This window comes from Aethalodelphis obliquidens, unplaced genomic scaffold (assembly GCF_003676395.1).
Source record: "Aethalodelphis obliquidens isolate GAN/ISIS:26980383/991018 unplaced genomic scaffold, ASM367639v1 scaffold42, whole genome shotgun sequence".
In the NCBI taxonomy this organism is placed as follows: Eukaryota; Metazoa; Chordata; class Mammalia; order Artiodactyla; family Delphinidae; genus Aethalodelphis; species Aethalodelphis obliquidens.
In genome coordinates this window covers 4957374-4975273 of record NW_020837986.1, presented here as the reverse complement: position 1 = coordinate 4975273, position 17900 = coordinate 4957374, and the positions used below count along the sequence as shown (strand labels likewise).

Here is a 17900-nt window from a genome sequence, read left to right as displayed (position 1 = left end):
CTTAATTTTGTCACATCTACAAAGTCCATTTTGTCACGTAAGATAACATAGTCACAGGTTTAGGAGACTGTGATGCAGGCATCTAGGATGTGGGTACTCAGTCTACTGCACATCATTCTCATGCAATCATTCACAGGTTACATGATTGTCTACATAGAAAAGGCCAAGATAATTTACAAACAGATTATTAGAAAAACTATGAGAGTTTAGCAAGGTGATTCAATTGTTTTCCTATAATTCAGACACAAAGATGTGGAAAATATAATTTTAAAAAGATGTTATTTACAGCATTAAAAAATTGTAAAGGACTTTTTGATAAATCTAACAAAAGATGTTTAAAACCTTTATTAAGAATTATTTTTAAAAAGACAGAAAAATCTTAAAGATGACCTAAATAAAGAGAAAAACATATTGTGAACCTGGACAGAAACAGTATCATAAAGATTCCCCAAGGGAATATATAGATTTTTATTGCAATTACAATAAAAATCCTGACATGTTTCTTTGGCAACTCAACAAGCCAATTCTAAAATGTAAATGGCAATGTACAAAAACAGGTAAGACACACATGAGAAAGAAGCAGAGGATGATGGACTCACTCTAGCACACAACAAGACTTATTTTATAATAAATATTTTATAATAAATAAGTAATTACCATAAAGTATGGTAATTAAGACATTGTGACAATGGATCAGGGGTAGATATCTACAGCACTGGAACAGAATACAGAGCCCAGAAACACAGCCATAGAGGGACATCTGACATCTTTAACAAAATGGCTTTGCAGATCAGTGGAGAAGGGACAGATTTTTACAAAAATGAAGATGAGTAATTGGTTATTCATATAGGAAAGAATAAAACTGAAACACTTTCTTGGACCAAATACAAAAATCCAAGTGGAATTTAAGAACCCAGGAAGAAGAGAAAACTTTTAGAAGAAAATAGGAGAGCATGTATTATGATCTTTGTTTAGTGCAAAGATTTAATAAATTACAAAAAGCACAACCCATAAAGAAAAAAGCTGATAGTCAACATCATTAAAATAAAAAAATGCCTGAGTATCAAACAACATCACTAAAAATACGAAAGGACAAACTGCAGACTGTGAAAAAATATTTGCAACATACATCATTGACCAAAGATTCAAATCCAGAATATATAAATAACTTATAAATCAAAAATTAAGAACACTCAATAAAAAAATGAATAAAAGGGCATCCCTGGTGGCGCAGTGGTTGAGAGTCCGCCTGCCGATGCAGGGGACACGGGTTCGTGCCCCGGTCCGGGAGAATCCCACATGCCGTGGAGCAGCTGGGCACGTGAGCCATGGCCGCTGGCCGCTGAGCCTGCGCGTCCGGAGCCTGTGCTCCGCAACGGGCGAGGCCACAACAATGACACGCCCGCGTACCGCAAAAAAAAAAAAAAAAAAAGAAAAGAAAAGAATAAAAGATAAAGAGGTAAATCATAGAAAAAGAAGCCAGAATGGCTAATAAATGTATGAAAAGATGCTCAACCTCATTATTAACTATGGAAATGCAAACTAAACCATCTGAAGTACTATTTCATATCCAGCAGGTTGGGATAATTTAAAAGTCTGAGAATTTTAAATGTTTGTGATCAAACGAAGACTTGGGAACTCTTCCACACTGCTGAAGTAAACGTAAATTGGTACAAGCACTTTGGAGACCAAGTAGGCAATATCTAAAAGTGAAAATGCATACATCGTTCAACCCAGCAATTTCACTCATGGGTCTATGAATCACATAGGATAACATGAGTTTATACCCTAGGTTCTTGCACTTGTGCATGAGGAGGCATTTACAAAAATGTTCATTCCAACATTGTTTGTAATAATAAAAAATGGGAAACAATTCAAATGTCTGTCAACAGGACAATGGGTAAATAAATTGTGGTATATTCATATACTGACAATAAAAGTCAGTCTTATAAAAATAATGGAAGTTTGAGCCAAAGAATGATATGCTTTTGAAAGATCTCCATTTTTAGATGCTTTTTCTTAGTGCTATATGAAATATAGTCCTTGGACAAGGGGGGTTGATTATCTGGTCTTCCATGAATTAAATATAGAATTGAGACTGTTTCAAAACTTTTATAGCAATTTTTTTCTTTCTTTCTCTTTTTTTTTTTTTGCTGCACCACATGGCTTGTGGGATGTGGAATCTTAGATCCCCGACCAGGGATTGAACCCAGGCCCTTGGCCGTGACAGCGTAGAGTCCTAACCACTGGACCGCCAGGGAATTCCCTTATAGCAACTTTAGAGTGATTTTATGTATGTTGACTCTAATCATTAAAAAATGGGGTCACTATTTTGTATTTTATAATTCATTATAATTTCATTTTTTCTAGAAATAAACTCTTACTTACAAAAGTATTGGTGTGCAAAGAATTGAAAACAACCAACCAAACTGGTCCTGAACAATCTGAGATGAATCGCTCTACCTTAAGGAAAATTGATATCTATGTGATTTCTTTTTCTACAACGTGTAGGTTTTCTTGTTTATTGAAGATCTTGTGCTCTACTCCTAAAATATTAATGTCCAGCCTGGGATTCCAGAATTGTTTTCTTTGGTTTCGGATATTTGCTTTGCATATAAAGATGTGGTTATTCTCTGCAGGCATTTCCCCCACAGACATATATAAATGTAGCTGTAATTTCCTGTTGGTAAACAGCAAGTATTTATTTACTTATTTTTTAAAAATTTTATTTATTTATTATTTTGGCTGCGCCGGGTCTCAGTTGTGGCATGCAGGATCTTTAGTTGCGGCACGCGGACTTCTTAGTTGCGGCATGTGGACTCTTAGTTGAGGCATGCAACTAAGGGATCTAGTTCCCCCACCACGGATCGAACCCAGGCCCCCTGCACTGGGAGCGTGGAGCCTTACCCACTGGACCACCAGGGAAGTTCTTAACAGAAGTATTTAAATTTAGAATCGGGTGGCAAGGTTGATATACAGATGTGTAATAAATTGGATTGTTTTCAAAGCAATACCCTTTCCAGTTAACTGTTAACAGACAAGTTTGCTGCTTTTCTTTATCAAATACCATGTGGTATGTGAAAACACTAGATAGGGTTTAAGGTACTTCATGGATTTTTTACACAACAAATGGACCCTATGCTATAGAGGAACAGAAAGATATAAATTAATAACACATAATCATTGTGAGAGAACAAAATCAAACTAAATCTCCTCTCCAGTGCTTGACAGCACACTTCCTGAGAAGTTTCAGGCCGTGTGTGGTCTCCCCCTGGGGCTCCAAAGCCTGCTTAATGGCCTTTGTGACAGCAGGAGCCCAGCCTACTTGGGATTCTGCTCCTAAGATACAACACAGTAGGGGCCTCTGATATGTCCAGACATATTTGTTTTGGATCTCCTTTTCCCCTCATGAAAAACCTCCTTTTTCAAAATTATATTTTTGAAGCCAGGTTACTTACTGATTTCCAGGATCCTCTTACACCTGCCACTTCTCAAAGGAATTTTTGGGTATAATCTTTTAATCTTTCTGGAAGGCTGGCCATCAGAAACACGCAATCCCTTTCCATCATAATGCTTTTTAAAGGACTTTATCTTGCTCTCTGAGTTTATTTAGAACTTTTAACTACACCAATTTAGCATCTTTGCATGCTTTCTTGCTATTTCTCATTTCATTCTTCATGTTACTTAACATTTGTCTGAGTCTCTACAGGATCTTCTATTGATACTTTCTCACCAACGTGCCATTCTAGAATATTCTCATCACTAATATTTTGCTTTGCTCTACATTTCATTCTCAGGCTCTAATAGGACAAACATGAGGTGGGATGCGACAAAAATGGCCCTTGCAAAGCCTTGTACTCCCACCAGAGGTCTCAGCAGCAAACTCTCCGCCTCTATTTTTTTGGCCTCCCAGTGCTGTCCCAATCCCACGGAGCTTAGTTTAGCTGACAGCTGAGATCTTGATCCCAGTGGCACCAATCTGTTAAGTTGGTGTTCTATCTTTCCCCCTCCAGAAGCACCTAGCGACCCCAAAGCAGGCGATTGTATTAATCGATGGTCTGGGGTTGTTACAGAAGCACATGAGGCAGGACAGGATTCTGAGGATTTAGGCTGGGTAGGGAAAGAAATGAAACTAGAGGCGGCCGATAACGAGATATAGACGGGTCCCAGGACTTAAATTTCGGAGGCGACAAGGTCATGGGTGAAGACACAGTGGCCGAATCAGAACACAGAGTAGAAAAGGCCCCCAAAGATGAGGCGAACCCAACAGGTGATGAATGGTTTTATCCAATAAAGCTTTGAAGCAACTCCAGTGCCTCAGTTTGGCTGCTGCACAGGCCAAGGCAGGAGATGAGCACTGCAAGGTCCTCCAGCGCCAAGTTCAAATATATGCACATATGCGGTCAGCGCTGTGATTGGCCAGCGGGGACGACTCAGGGGCTGAGGAGGCCAGACCAGGCGGCGGCAGTAGCTTTGCCCACAGCTCCGGACGCCCCCTCCCGCAGCCAAGCCAAGGCCCCAAAGCAGCTGACCGCGCGAGTCACGTGACAAGCCCCGAGCCCGGCTCTTAATTGGCTGGCAAACCTCGCTGCCTCCCTCCGTTTCCCAGAAATATTTTTGGAAACTACCTTTCCTAGAGTGTCTTGCTGCGCTTATTTCTTCCCGGCTGATTAGATGGGGGCTGTTCCGGGTGCGTGGGGACCTTGGCGAGCGCCAGGAAGGCGACACCTCTGAGATTAAAACATCCCGCACTGTGGAGGCGGGGGAAGCGAGCCGCTGCCCGGCCCCTCTCTTTGCGCAGAGGCCTCTGGGAAGTGTAGTAACTTGAAGGTCTCCGGGTCCTGCCGGGGCTGGCGTCTCTCCTGGGCCCTGGGGGTCGCGGGTGAGGAGGGAAGTAGTGGGTACACTGTAGTCCTGAGAATTCTCCAAGCTTAGATTTCTATTAAGCAAATGTTTGTGAGATCTTCTGAGAAATGAGGGGCTCTACTTCAAAAGAAACAGAGGATAACGGCCCTAAATTAGCCCCAGCCCTTGCTGCTCACCGGACACTTTACAAGGGTGCAAAGAATCATGGCGCTGCGCATGTAGGGGGATCTATTTTTTGTTGGGACTTGCATCTGGCAGTGACCTTCGCCCTCAGGGAGCTCCGCTGTTCTTCCCGCTTTTCTCAGCGGTAGCTGGTTCTTGTTTGGGCCACCAGGACTCTCCCCTAGGCTTACTGTTTCTGCACTTAAGGATATTCATTCTGCCCAGCTGCAGGGTATTTGCATTTTACGGAGGGGAAATCTGAGGGTGTGGTGGATAAAGGTTGTTGACCTGCCCAGACTATACAGCTAGTAGTGTAGTCAGAACTCAGTACAATTGGAACTACAATAAATCTACTACATACGAACCTTCAAGTTGCAAACTTTCAGAGATGTGAACCTGCATTCGCGTGTCCAATCACATAAGTTAGTCACGTGTCTGGCGTACGTTGTCACATGCGTGCATCCTCTACAAGTGGTTATGCTTTTGTGTACTTCACTGTACAGTACTGTATAGAGTACAGTAGTACAATATCTTTATTTCAAGCCCGGGATGTCCGGAAGCAAGCGTAAAAGCAGCGGTGATGTAGCTGGTACTGTACTGTACTTTTCAAGATACTGTACTGTAAGATTAAAAACGTTTTTTATTTTTCTTTGTTTTTTATGTATTATTTGTGTGAAAAGTATGATAAACCTATTACAGGACAGTACTATATAGCCGATTGTGTTAGATGGGTACCTAGGCTAACTTTGTTGGACTTACAAACAAATTGGACTTACGAACGCCCTCTCAGAATGGAACTCGTTCGTATGTATGGGACTTACTGTAATTCTAATTCTTGTCTCAAACCTGAGAGGATAGGAACCTAGGTCTTTCTGACCTCAAAAGTTGAGGCCCCCTTATACTCCCTCTACTCCCCAGCACCTATTTTGGCATCTTTTATGGGCATAGAAGTCTGAAAAGTTTAAAGAGCTGACCTCCAAGTGCCCTCTGTCTCAGATGGGTCATTTGTACCTCTGAGGATATCAGATCTGGAACAGCCATGGAGCTCTGCCCCTTGCAGAAACCAGTGACTCATATCACTCTCTTGCTTATGTCAGTATCTGAAGGGCCTGGAAGAACTGGTAAGATGCAGAAAATCCAGGAAAGGGTGCTCTTGGCCAGTGCTGTCCAGTAGAACTCTCTGAGATGATGAAACTCTTCTATATCTACACTGTCTGATATGGTAAGGTCTCAAGTTCTGCCTAGATAGTAGCTCCCATCCTCCCAGTGGTCCCCTGACTCTAGGCTGTTTCCAAGACAGCTCAGCCTCAGACTACGGACCCCTGGGCTAAGTCTTCAGGGGCCCTCCAGATCCAAGCTATCCCTTAGCTGCAGCTCAAGCCGTGCCCAGGAACGCACATCGGGGTACAGACAAAGGGAATGTGTGTGGCTCCTGGATATGGCCCGTGCCTTGCTGATTTTGCTACCTCAGCATCCTGCCTGGAGCCTGGTGCAGAGAAGATGCTGGGTTAACACTGTGGCTGAATGAACTTACCTTCTCTTCCCCAGGCTGGAGCTCTCTCAGCTACCGCGACTGGCTCCTAGAATCCCTCCCCGTCATTGTGGACTAGTGGCATGAGCCGTCTAGTGAAGGTTGGTGAAGCCAGTGTTTCATAACCACCTTCATCCTGACCCTCTGTGGGTGTGCCGTGGGGCAGCTGCAAAACAAGTGAGTAATAATTCCTTGGAAACCTGCTGGATCCAGCAGTTTTTGGTGACAGTCCAATTTTTTATTTTAAAATCCTGTGTGCAAAAGGAAAGCCCAAATGAACACCTGTTACATATGATTAAAAGCAGTGTGGTACTGGGAAAAGAGGACTGGTCTCAGGGTCATCCTGGACCTGTGAGTAACAGGCTGTATGACCTTGGACAAGGTGTTCCGTGCCTCTGGGTCCCAGTTTTCTCCTGAGTAAAACGAAATTAGACTCTAAGCTTCTTCCTACGGTTAACGTGAATGCTTAAAAAATGGCTGGTCACATCTGCAGTCGACCCACATTAAGTACCTTTCAAGTGATCTTCTGCCTGCATCAGGTCTATTTTCATTGTTCAGTTTTTCTAACACCTTTCACTTAACACTTCCACCGCCAGTGCCTTCCTCATTTGCTGGATCTTCGCTATTTTTTTGCTTCTTTAGATTCCAATAAATCATGTCCGATTCTAGCCATTGAATCACCTGCTCCTTTGCCCTGCCTGTAGTCTCTTTAATCCCCAGCACAGTCTCAATTCCCTGACAAAGCACAGAGAGCGGTTCTGGTCTCCCTCCTGTTCCACACTCCCACACCACCACTTCCCAGAAAAAACAAATCTGAAAAATCAGGGAGGTTTCTATTCTGGCAGTTATCACTGTCACCACTAGATGGCACACGTGTGCAAGTCATCAGCGTTTGGACACGAACTTTATCAGTGTATTTATACTCCAATCCACAAAAGCTTTGAGAGGAATTATAAAAGTCCAAAACATACAAAAGGATAAAATGAAAAGTTGAAGGGTTTGGAAGGAACTCCTTGGTGGTCCAGTGGTTAGGACTCAGCGCTTTCACTGCCAGGGCCATGTTCAATCCCTGGTCAGGGAACTAAGATCCTGCAAGCCACGTGACATGGCAAAAAAAAAGAGAAGGGATTGGAGGGGATATAGAACAAGTAGAAGAGCTAATTCCAGGGTGACATTAGCTCAAGGAGATGGACACCAGCAGAGGCTTACACGGTTGGCTCCAAGCTTCCCAATAGCCAAAGTAAAGAGGGAGACGTGAGTGGTAACAAAATTCCACATTTTACATGAGAAAAACAAAGTAGTTATTCAGGAGAAGCACAACTTTTCCTGACCCTGAGACCAGAGAGGTATTTTTCCTGTGGGTCCTCAGAGGGAGGACACTAACAGTGAAACAGACACGGATGACTTAATTGGAGCTGCTTCTATGATGTCCAGGCCTATGGTGTGGTGCTGAAGTAGGATTGAGGAAAGGCAGTTCTCTGGGGTTCAAATACTGGGTTTCCAGGACAGAGTGAATTTACTGCTGTGTGCCTTTGTGTTTTCACACAGTGGAATTTGCACGCACACCCTCTCCCCCACTGGAGTTTGGGTGGAGTTTGGGGAGAGGAAGCTCTCCTTGAAGGCTGTGGTAACTAGTCTCCAAGAGGGCCTCCAGTGACCCCTGCTCCTTGTTCCCAGACCCTGTGGAGTCCCTGCCAACATTGTACCAGAGGGGTGGTCTATGTGACCAACAGAGTACAGGAAAAGTGATGGTTTGTCACTTCTGAGATTAGGTTATAAAAGACATTGCAGCTTCTTTCTTGGTCTCTCTGTGTCTGTCTTTCTATCAGATCATTTGCTCTGGGGAAAGCTAGCTGCCGTGTCAGGAGGAGCCCTATGTAAAGACCCGTGTAGCGAAGAACTGAGATCCCCTGGCAACAGTCAGCATCAGCTTGTTAGCCTTGTGTGTGAGTCACCTTGGAAACAGATTCTCCAGCCCCAGTCAAGCCTTCAGATGATGGTAGCCCCAACTGACACTTTGACCAAAACCTTATGGAAGACCCTGAGCTGGACCACTGAGCTAAGTCAGTCCTTATCTCTCTAAGATAATGAATGTTTGTTATTTTAAGCTGCTAATTTGGGGGTTAATTTGTTACACAGCAATAGATAACTAATACAAAGTTATTTAACAGAAATCCAAGGTGGCATCATGGATCATTTTACATGGGTGTGTCAACTTGGTTTTAAAGACAAAGAAAATATTTTAGAAGAAATGTATAGGCTTTGGGGACTTCCCTGGTGGTCCAGTGGTTAAGACTCCATGCTCCCAATGCAGGGGACCTGGGTTAGATCCCTGGTCAGGGAACTAGATCCTGCATGCCACAACTAAGAGCCTGCATACTGCAACTAAAAGATCCCCCATGCCATAACAAAGAGTCCTGCATGCTGCAACTAAGACCTGGAGCAGCTAAATAAATAAATAAATATTTTTAAAAATGTATAGGCTTTAATCTGTTAGACATGGTCACCAATTCAGGCAGTGTTTATGGAAAGACAGAGGTAGAGGGACCCACATAAAGTGTCTGCAAAGGAGATTTCTCTGCAGAAGGATGGTAAGGACACGGATCTCAACTGTCTTGTTCACTGTGGCACCCTCAGGGCCTAGCACAGGGCCTGGCACATAGTAGGCTTTCTACAAATCTTTCTTCAACATGTGAATGAATGACGAGCTATAACCTTGAGTGAGCCATTCAGTTACCTGGGCGACCATCATTCACTGAGCTTCTACCATGTGCTGAGTACATGATGTCGATTAGGTTCCCAGGAACTTTTGTTTTTTTTTTTTTTTTTTTTTTTTGTGGTACGCGGGCCTCTCACTGTTGTGGCCTCTCCCATTGCGGAGCACAGGCTCCAGATGCGCAGGCTCAGCGGCCATGGCTCACGGGCCCAGCTGCTCCACGGCATGTGGGATCTTCCCGGAGCGGGGCACGAACCCGCGTCCCCTGCATCGGCAGGCGGACTCTCAACCACTGCACCACCAGGGAAGCCCCTCCCAGGAACTTTTGTGTCCTATACAGATTACATCCACATTTCCCCCCATTGCGCCTTCCCTCACTGTCTTATCTCCTTGAATTCTTCATTATTTTTGTAGAGACTTGCATGTGCTTTAACTTTTATGCTGAAAACTTTCTTATGGGAATAGTGTTCTTAGGTCATTACAACAAGTAATTTCTGGTCACCATTTTTCCATATGAGGACCAGAGTTGTTCAGGACATTGGGTTTATTTTGTGCAGTTTTGTCTTGGGGCCTGCCCTACTTCTTTCTTCTTCTTTTTTCCCCGTTCTTTTTTGTTGAAAAATGACTTGAAATGGCTGATGCTAAGTAATAACAGTTCAGTCTCCCCAAGATGACAACTATGTAGGATCTATTTTGCCCCCTTCCTACTGACTTTGGTATTGATTTTAACCAGATTTTACTGTAATAGAAATATTGTGGGGGTGGAAGAGAATCAAACAGCGTGATTTGCTTCAGACTCTTGTCCCACCAATCTATAAACACTCCTTTCTCCATGGCTGGCTCTGTACTTCCTCCTTCTCCCCCCTCTCCTCCCCTTCTCCCTTGTCTCCCTCCTCCTCCACTACCACCAGCATTATCACACAGCCATTATTTATTGAGTGCCTGCTACATGCTCATCCCTGAGTTATGCAGCTTCTATATGCATTATTTAAATAAATCTATGCTAGAGACTGTGAATTGCCTTGCCAATTTTGTCAGTCCAGGTCCTTCAAGAAGCAGACACCAAGCTGGGATTAACCGTGCAAGGATTTTACTAGGGGGAAATGCCTGTGTGAAAGGAAATAGGGTGCGATCTAGAGAAGGCCAGGAAGGCCATCAGACCCCAAGTGAAGGAGAGAGGGAGAGAAGGTGGGAGCAAGTGTCCCAGACTGCCCTGCAGATTAAGGAAGATTCAGTCTAACGAAGGTTTGGCAAAGCTCTCAGGGAGTCCTTGAGCCAAAGTTAGCCAATAAAGGAATCCCTTGTCTCTCAGGACTGGGTCTGACTTCGTACGCCATCAAACTCAGCCATGGGTGGGGTGCACCTCCTGGGAGCCATGGCCAATAGATTTCAAAGCATAGCAGCAGGTGTCCTCAGCTCCCAGCAGTAGGAAGTTTGTGGAAGAATATCTTTGTGGCTGCACCACACTGCTTGTGAATCTTAGTTTCCCGACCAGAGATCGAACTCAGGCCCACAGCAGTGAAAACATCTAGTCCCAACCACTGAACTGCCAGGGAATTCCCTTGTGGCTGCCAAATTTTATTAAACTTCTTCTTCTTCTTCTTTTTTTTTTTTTTAATGTAACAGAAGCCTGATTTATTTAGGGGTGGCAAAGATCTGATTCTGAACTAAAAGATTTTAGTTCTCAGGCTTCCATGCAACTAGGTGTGGCTCTGTGACTATATTGCATGACTCTTGGTCATTCAACATAAACAGGAATGTTATGAAGACCTGCCAGAAATACTCCTTAAGGGGATCTTGAGTAGAAGCTGCATCCCTTCTTCCCTTCCCTCTTGGTGGGACTATGGAAAAAATGGCTGCAGCCTCAGCAGCCATTTTGTGCCAAGAGGCAATATGCTACTAATGAATGAGGATTGAATGAAATCCTCATTGAAATCCTGTTCAATGACAGGGCAGATGGAAAGACAGACAGCAAGAGTCTGTGTCCCTAATGATTAGAGACCTCATATCAGTTCTGGATTGCCTAGCTCCAACTTTTACCTGAGAGAAAAATAAACCCTTTTGTTTAAGCCATTATTACTTTATGTTATACACAGGTAAGTCTAATCCTAATTGGTACAGTATCTCATTGTCACCCCAGCTCTACCAGGTGGGCATACTTATGCCCACTTTATAGACAAGGAAAATGAATCTTGGAATAATTAAGTGTTAGAACCTAAATTAGAGTCTGGGGTAGTGCTTACAATACTTTCAGCTGCAAATAACAGAACAATATTTCTCAGTCTTCTCTGAAGATACGAATCACCTGGGGAACTTGCTAAATACACAGACGGCCAGTCCTCTCCCCTGGAAATCCTCATTCAATAGGCCCAAGTTAAAGCCTGAGAAATTATTTTATCTCAAACAAGCAGTCCAGGCTGTCTTTAACCTCAGGGAAGAGTGTAAATCCCAATGTGGATGACAACCAATGACAGGCAGCTCGCACAGTAAGGAGGTAAAATTCTTCACATAAGAAGACTTCTGTGAGCATGAGAATCATGTGAGGAGCCGGATAGAAGCTCTGATTCTGGGCTCCACTTTCACAGATTGGGAGTCAGTAGATCTTTTGTGGAACCTGGGGATTTGCATGTTTCCAATGCTCCCCAGGTGACGCTGATGCCTGTGATTCATAGAGTCCAGATTGAGGGACCCCACCTTCATGTTTAGGAGCACTGTTGGGAGAGAACGGACCTGGGTTTGAATCCTGATGCTGCCGTTTCTTGGCTGGATGACCTGTAGCAGGCTAATGAAGCTCTCTGCATCTCAGGTTTCATCATTTTCAAATTGGAGGAAATAATAAGGCCTACCTCACAGAGTTGTTGTGAGGATTAAATGAGGTAATTTGCATAAAGCTCTTAGCTCTGCATAAATAAGCGCTCGATAAATGGTGACTATTGTTCTTATCATACCCCATGCATAGGTCTTGCAAACAGGCTGGGCACTGAGTTCTGTTGCTATGGATAATTTATACCAATCCCCAGGGAACCATGATTCCGCTGAGGCTGGTACAGGAAGCTGGGGCTCCCGCTTTCTCTCTCCAGCTACTTATGGCCTTGGGCGTGAGTAAACTGCCCACGTAGATGCAGAAGTGGAGCGAAGGTCTTCTGGGACATGCTCCTTGGTTCCCACAGCTGCCTCCTCCCCCCACCCCTCCCACCTTCCCAATCAGTCATCGGTACGTCTATACTCAATGGCCCCATTTCCTCACTTCCCATTCCCTCCTGAAGCCACTGCAGTCTGGATTCTGCTGTCACTGCTTTACTGAAGTGACTCTCAGCCAGGTCATCAGTGGCTTCCATGTTGCCAAATCCAATGTTATTTGAAAGTTTTCATCTCACTTGAACCCCTGCAGCTTTTGACACAGCTGTCTCCTTATTCCTTCTGGGAACTTGGCTCTTTCGGCTTCCAAGACTCCGTGGCTCTTTTCCTTTTTCTAAATCTGTGGTGACTCCCTCTAGCCTTTGCTGAAACTCTCCCTCTGTCATAGTCTTACACAGCTTTGTTTTCTGCCCTTTTAACCTTTCATTTGCCTCGAATTCCTTTTCACTCTTCCATTTCTTCCTCTGACCACAACCCACTATCACAGGTGAATTATCTGCCTTCGTAGGATATCCTGGGCTAATGTAACCTCTTCCTTCCTCCCTCCACGAGATGGATTCAATCAGGCCCAAGCAGTGTGCTCCAAAGTCTTCCTAGCAACACCCGTGAAAACAGGACCTGGATACCCTGCCAATCAGGCCCCAGGGTGACCCTGAGACACCCTTAATTGTCCCATGTTATACTGATATCAGAGACAGTCACTCTGTCCCTGGACGTGTCCCTGGGACTGTTCCCCAGTCCCCTTAGCTCAGACTCTAAGGCCTCATGTCCAGTTTGTTGCTCCACTGATACCCAGTGCCTTTTAGAGGAGTTGGGCCATTCCTACTTCTGCCACTGACTTGTCTGACTCTGGAGCTTGCTTTTACCTTTCCGGCTTCAGTTTTCTCCCCAATGAAACGTAAGAGTTGGACTAGTTATCTCTGGGGTCACTTCTAACCTCTGCCACCATCCTGATCAGCATTCTCGTCCACTGCACAACCCTTGATCCCACTCCCAGGAACCTCTCCCATAGAAATATTCTCTCAGGTGCATAAGATGTATGCTCACTTGTAGGAACCTCAGTGCCAATCACGAGGGGATTGGTCAAATAACTTACAGTGTGCATACTCTAGGGCTATTCTGGGGCTGCTTGAAGTAGACATTCGCTCGTGTGTTGCTGGTCTGCTAGGAGATAAGGAATTGGAGCCAGAATGTAAAGCAGCGACTTTAACAAGAAAACCTCACTGACAAAAGTATACGTCTGTCTCACCTGAAGGAAAGCGTGTATTTAGAGACGGAGTTGATTTGCATTCTGGTGCAAGCTCTCCATTAGGTTTTCTCAGAGTGGAACACACATTTCCTGGCCTAACACCGGTGCCCAGACCACACTTTGAGTAACATTGCTAAAGCTTAAGAAAAGTGAGATAGCTCTGTGTGTGCAGATGTAGAATGATGTCTAAGGTACATGATTGAAAGAAAAAAGCGTGTTATAGAACAGAATAGTGTCTTCAAAAACAGGAAAAAAAAAACAAAAAACAAAAAACAGGGATCTCTCCAAAAAGGGGTGCTTAGGCACATAGATATGCTGGTAGAGGCACAAAACATTTCTGGAACAAGTCCGAAGAAATGGACAGTGGTTCCCCGTGGGGAGTGCAAGTGGGATTCTGGGGTGCTGGATATCCAGACCCTTGGGTTGTACATAGAGACTGCTCTTCAGTGGGTCCTACTCCGTACAATGGCTGGAATCTATTCTGATGGGTCTGTGCCTTTCTTGCTGTTGTAAAATATTTTGAATGTAATTCCTGTTATATCCTTTTGCTGATTGAACTTAAAAAAAAAAAAACTATGGGCATGTATCACTTTCATATTTAGGTGCTGGGATCAAGGAGAAGTTCCCCAGGATCGAACCCGGATCCTTAGCAGTGAGAGTGTGGAGTTGTAACCACTGGACCACCAGGGAATTCCCTCACTTTCATATTTAAAAACAAACTAGTTACAGAGAGAATACTGATGCTTCTAGAGCCTCTATTTGCTGGATAACAAGCCTCCTCTTTTCATTTTTCATGAACATTTCTTCCCTCTATTCTCTGAACAAGGCAGTTCCCTCTGTCCTGTCCCTTGAAGCCTTCTCCTGCAGATACATTCACCCTAAGTCACTTTGGTTCACAGCCTAGTGATGAGGACAGTCCAGGGGCCACAGGGCTGATGACAGTTCTAATTTACAATGATGCAGTGATTTTTCACAGGCTCGTGGAACCCTGACTTCCTCCCTGATTGACTTGGAGAGTTAGAATGTTCTGATTTGGCTGAAGTAGTATAGGTTGTGCTTATCATAAGAACTTGGCATATTAAATTGAATTGGGAAGTATTGGACAACAAATGTAAACGACTTTCTTCCATTCCTTTACTCCTACACAGCTGCGTATTTCCTGTTTGCAGCTGACCTTGTGCAGAAAAGTGAAATGACTTATCCTGATGCCTTTAAATTGAGAACTGTGTGACATCTAAGTGGCCTCTTTAAACTTAAGATGCAAACAGACTGTGCTGTTAGAGGCTGCATGAACCTGAGACAGGGTTGCTGGAGTCTGGTAGTTTTTGATTCAAATGCTCTAGGTCCACTTGTGTTTTTTTGTTTGTTCTGTTTTGTTTTTTGAAGTACAGTTCATTTACAATGTTGGGTTAGTTTCAGGTATACAGCACAGTGATTCAGTTTTTTAAGTGTGTGTGTGTGTGTGTGTGTGTGTGTGTGTGTATATATTCTTTTTCAGATTCTTTTCCCTCGTAGGTTATTACAAAATACTGAGCATAGTTCCCTGTGCTATACAGTAGGTCTTTGTTGGTTATCTATTTTATATATAGTAGTGTGTATATGTTAATCCCAACCTCCTAATTTGTCCCTTCCCCCAACCCCTTTCCCCTTTGGTAACCATAAGTTTGTTTTCTATGTCTATGGGTCTATTTCTGTTTTGTAAATAAGTTCATTTGTATCTTTTTTTTTTTTTTTTTTGCGGTACGGGGGCCTCTCATTGTTGTGGCCTCTCCCGTTGCGGAGCACAGGCTCCGGACGCGCAGGCTCAGCAGCCATGGCTCACGGACTCAGCCGCTCCGCGGCATGTGGGATCTTCCCGGACCGGGGCACGAACCCGTGTCCCCTGCATCAGCAGGCGGACTCTCAACCACTGCGCCACCAGGGAAGCCCTTTTTTTTTTTTTTTTAAATTCCACATGTAAGTGATATCATATGTTATTTGCCTTTGGCTTACTTCACTTAGTGTGATAATCTCTAGGTCCATCCATGTTGCTGCAAATTACATTATTTCATTCTTTTTTATGGCTAATATTCCCATTTATAGATATACCACATCTTCTTTATCCATTCACCTGTCAATGGGCATTTAGGTTGCTTCCATGTCTTGGCTATTGCAAATAGTGCTGCAGTGAACATTGAGGTGCATGTATCTTTTCAAATTATAGTTTTTTCTATATATATGCCCAGGAGTGGGGTTGCAGGATCATATGGTAACTCTATTTTTGGTTTTTTAAGGAACCTCCATACTGTTCTCCATAGTGGCTGTACCAATTTACATTCCTATCATCAGTGTAGGAGGGTTCCCTTTTCTCCACACCCTCTCCAGCATTTATTATTTGTAGACTTTTTGATGATGGTCATTCTGACTGGAGTGAGGTGATATCTCATTGTAGTTTTGATTTGCATTTCTCTAATAATTAGAGATATTGAGCATCTTTTCATGTGCTTGTTGGCCATCTGTATGTCTTCTTTGGAGAAATGTCTATTTAGGTCTTCTGCCCACCACTTCTGTTTTGATGCAAGTTTTTTTTTTTTTTTTTTAATTTTTGTTGTGAAATATATTTTGTCTTATTTCTGTGTAATAAAGAGGTTGGCTGGCCCTAGTCCCTGTTTCCTGGGGATAACCTCTAAATCCTTGGAATTTCCTGAGTGACAGGAATGTCTTTGTTACTCATGGTGGGCCATGAAGGGTTTATATAATGAGATGACCTAGGATGGAGACAGGCCATGCCGGAAAGACCAATGGTGTGTTTAGAGGGTTGGGGCTTTGAGCCATGTGTTATCAGCTCGAGCTCTTGGGAGGGGAGAGGGGCATAGCCAAGGACTCAATCAATCATGGTTATGTAATGAAACCCCAATCAAACTCTGGAAGCCAAAGTTTGGGTGAACTTCCCTGGTTGGCCATACTCTGTGTACTGTCACACATCGAGAGTGTAGCATGTCCTGACTCCAGAGGCAGAGAACAATGAAAATTCTGCTTTTAGGACACTCCCAGACCTTGCCGTGTTTGGCTAGTTCTGCTTATTCTTTTGCTGTATAAAACTAATCGTAAGTATAGCACTTTCTTGAGTTGTGTCTGGTGAATTACCAAATCTGAGGGGGTAGTGGGCACTCCCAAATTCACAGCCAGCTGATCAGACGTGAGGGTGGCCTGAAGACCCCCAAACTTGTGGCTACTGTCTGAAGTGAAGGCAGTCTTCTGTGGGGCTGGACCTTTAACTTGTGAAGTTTGCCCTAACTCTGGGTGGTTGGTCTCAGAAGTCATTGCAATTTCCCTATTTAAGAAATTTAAGACTTAAAAAAAATTTCCAAGAACAGTGCAATAAATATTTATGTACCTTCACTTAAAGTCTCCAATTTGTTACCATATTCCAGTGTTTGCTTTATTTCTCTCTCTTTCTTTCTCTTTCTTTCTTCTTGAACTAGTTGAAAGTTGCCGACATATCATCCCTAAACACTTCAGCATATACTTCCTGAGAACCAGGACATTCTCCTACCTAACACTAATATCATGATCACATCCAAGGCATTTAGCATTGATACAATAAATATTCTCTAATATATCATATTTAAGTTTCCCCTATTGTCCCTATAGGGGAGCAAAATTTGCCACCCCAAAATGTATCTCTTTGGTTTGAGGATTAATTTAGACAAGTTATTTTTAAGAAACGGAAGACTCAGGAGATTTCTCTGTTTACCTCCCCCTTAGCTGCCCAGAGAATTTAGGTGAAGGGTCTGTTCCCCAATAGAGCTACCACCAGAGGTATCTGCAAAGAATATGGCCTAGGTGTGGTGGTGGGAAACATGGCAGGGCTTGGAGATCGGAGTCCATTCTGTGTCCTGTTGTCTCTGCAGCACCCAGAGACATTTGCTTTTCTATCTCCAAGTGAATTGCCTCCTTCCCCTTTGAAGTCCCCAACCACTACCCCCAACATCCTCTTTTGTCTTTAGCTGAAGATGGTATTTAAGGTGAGGGCTTGGCCATTTCGGCGAGTTACTCTGTTTCCCTGGGTCTCTCCCAAGTATACATGTTATTAGACTTTGATTTTCTCCTGTTAATCTGTCTCATGTCAATTTAATTCTTAGTTCAGCCAGAAGAACCTAGAAGGGTAGAGGAAAATTTCTTCCTCCCCAACATCCCCCAAATATCCTTTATATTTTTTTTCCTTTTGACTTATGATCTAATCCAGGAGCACAGAT

General features: G+C 43.5%; 2 long non-coding RNA genes across 3 annotated transcripts in view; one reads left to right on the top strand and one right to left on the bottom strand.

Annotated features, from left to right (window-relative positions):
• The window catches only part of LOC113605180 (uncharacterized), a 58248-nt gene extending 53445 nt beyond the window's left edge, over nt 1–4803 (bottom strand). Inside the window, exon 1 of one of the 2 annotated variants that reach the window (XR_003427063.1) lies at nt 4629–4803. This is a non-coding gene — a long non-coding RNA (uncharacterized LOC113605180). The remainder of the gene's footprint in view (nt 1–4628) is intronic. The other variant, XR_003427062.1, reaches the window with a different exon arrangement.
• A 351-nt stretch (nt 4804–5154) lies between these two features.
• LOC113605179 (uncharacterized) overlaps nt 5155–17900 on the top strand; it is a 121423-nt gene continuing 108677 nt past the window's right edge. The window contains exons 1-2 of the long non-coding RNA XR_003427061.1: nt 5155–5260; nt 6577–6736. This is a non-coding gene — a long non-coding RNA (uncharacterized LOC113605179). The remainder of the gene's footprint in view (nt 5261–6576; nt 6737–17900) is intronic.